The following is a 2,187-nucleotide window of genomic DNA, read 5'->3' on the forward strand; positions in this document are numbered from 1 at the left end:
AGTGTGGTGTGCAACTTTTTTCTTTAAAAAAAAAAAAAAGCTGATGAGAAACATTAATGTGGATCGGGAAGCTGGAACGAAAATTCTGCGATGATGTTGATGGCATCTTTTTAGAGGGAGGAGGGAGGGAACGCCGTTTGTTCTTTGCCCTGCCGCTGCCGGCCGGCCGAGTGCTCCACAACGTGTGCGGCGCTCCGCTCTGTCTGTTGCCGCCCCCTCTGTCCCCCCCCCCCCCCCCCCCCCCCCCCCCCCCCCCCCCCCCACCGACCCTCGGAGGGGGCGAGGGGGTCGATTCCACCCGAGACCGACCGAGCGAATTCATAAGGGTTCTTGCACTGCGAGAGACTCGTCGCCGTCCCCCGGCCCCGGCCGCCCCCGGCAGCCCAGCCCCTGCAGCCCCAGCCGATGCCTAGTCGCTCTCCACGGCCACCCACTCCATCCCCCCGTCCCCCACTACCACTCACTCCTCGCGCCCTCCTCCCCCTTAGGGTCATCGCGCTCCCCCCGGGGGTGACCAAAGTGCGGGAGAGCGGCGGCGGCTGTTCCAAGAGGGGGGAGGGGAGAGGAGGCGGCGAACAAGGGAACGTAACGAAGAACGACAAGAGGGAGGGAGGGGGGAGAGACAGACACAGACACAGGCTCAAACACAGACACACACACAGATGGAGCACCCGCGCGTAGGCGGTTCGGCAGCTCGAGCGCAGCGCAGCGGTGCGGGTTGCCTACCCCACCGCTCGCAGGCGGCCACCTCCAGTTAGTCGCACCACCCGGCTGGGCAGGCTGGTGCAGCGCGCCGGGGAAGGGGCGGGGAGGGGGAGGGGAAGGGGCGTGGCAATGGACGAGGGAGACGGAGGACGGAGCAGGAGGCAGAGGTAGCTCAGGAGAGGGACGCAGACAAGAGGAGGAAGGACAGCAAGACGTCATGATTCGCTTCGTTTGGCGGCGCCCAGCTGGAGCTACTCGCAGCTGGAGCGGCGCCGGAAATGACGAAATATGGCTGCGTGGAGAAAGAGCAGAAGCAGCGTCACACAAACGACAACAAAAAAAATTGTAAAAATGATTTGTTCGTTTGGCCACGCAGCCTGCAATCGTCGTCGTCGTCCTCGCAAACTGCAATCATTCCAGGAAGGCCGCCGAGAGCAGTAGGGTGTGCGCCCAGGGCTGCACCGCCCTCCCCAGCCAAACGCACAGCTGCGCACAGCGGCGCACAGCACAGCCCTCGACGTCAAATGAGGCGCTGCTTTTTAATGAGACTCGCCAACGGGGCCTGAGGCGGGCACGGCGACGAGAGCTTCTGCTGCTGCTGCTCGTCTGCTTCTCTCGACGGAAAATATAATGTACGAGAAACTAATTAACTTGGCATTTGGCGAAGTGTTTTTGGAGGTGGCGCGGAGCAGCACTCTACGTACAGCTCAACGACAGAGGGGCTTCTGCCTCTGTCTGTCTGTCTGTCTGTCTGTCTGTCTGTCTGTCTGTCTGTCTGTCTGTCTGTCTGTCTGTCTGTCTCCGTCCCCAAGGCCCGCCGGGGAGGGCACGGCACGCCGGCATGCCGAGTGGGTGCTATTGTAGTTCGGGCTCCCTCCTCTACTATTGCGACGGGACGGTGGTGGTGCGGTGGTGGCGGCCGGTGGCGAGAGGCCAGCGCGCGCCGCGGGACCGGGACCCCACCCGCTCCACCTCCACCCCCACCCCCCTCACCCTCACCCATTGTATAGTTTTGTCACGAAAACGAGCGAAAATATCAAGTAGAGTCCCCGCGTACAGTACACCACCGACACCGACTTAAGTTGTCCTCAACTTTGCACGCACGACTGCACTCTCGGGTAGCGGCCGTACGGACAGACGGACGGACGGACGGACGGACGGACGGACGGACGGACGGACGGACGGACGGACGGACGGACGGACGGACGGACTCGGGCACCAGAGTTTTCTTTCACCCGGAGGTGCCGTTTTAATTAATTTATCGCCGGACGTAGCGGTCTGTGCACCGTACATCGCACCCTCGGGGTGTGAAAGTTACCAACGCCCCGACACCTCACCGCTCACACGCGCACACTGTACACCCACAGTATCAAGTGTGCTCGACTCTCAATCACTCTCCTAAAGAGAAGCCTCAAGGCGAGCGCTCTCTCTCTCTCTCTCTCTCTCTCTCTCTCTCTCTCTCTCTCTCTCTCTCTCTCTCTC

Source organism: Frankliniella occidentalis, unplaced genomic scaffold (genome assembly GCF_000697945.3).
Source record: "Frankliniella occidentalis isolate FOCC.00 unplaced genomic scaffold, Focc_3.1 Scaffold89, whole genome shotgun sequence".
Classification (NCBI taxonomy): Eukaryota; Metazoa; Arthropoda; class Insecta; order Thysanoptera; family Thripidae; genus Frankliniella; species Frankliniella occidentalis.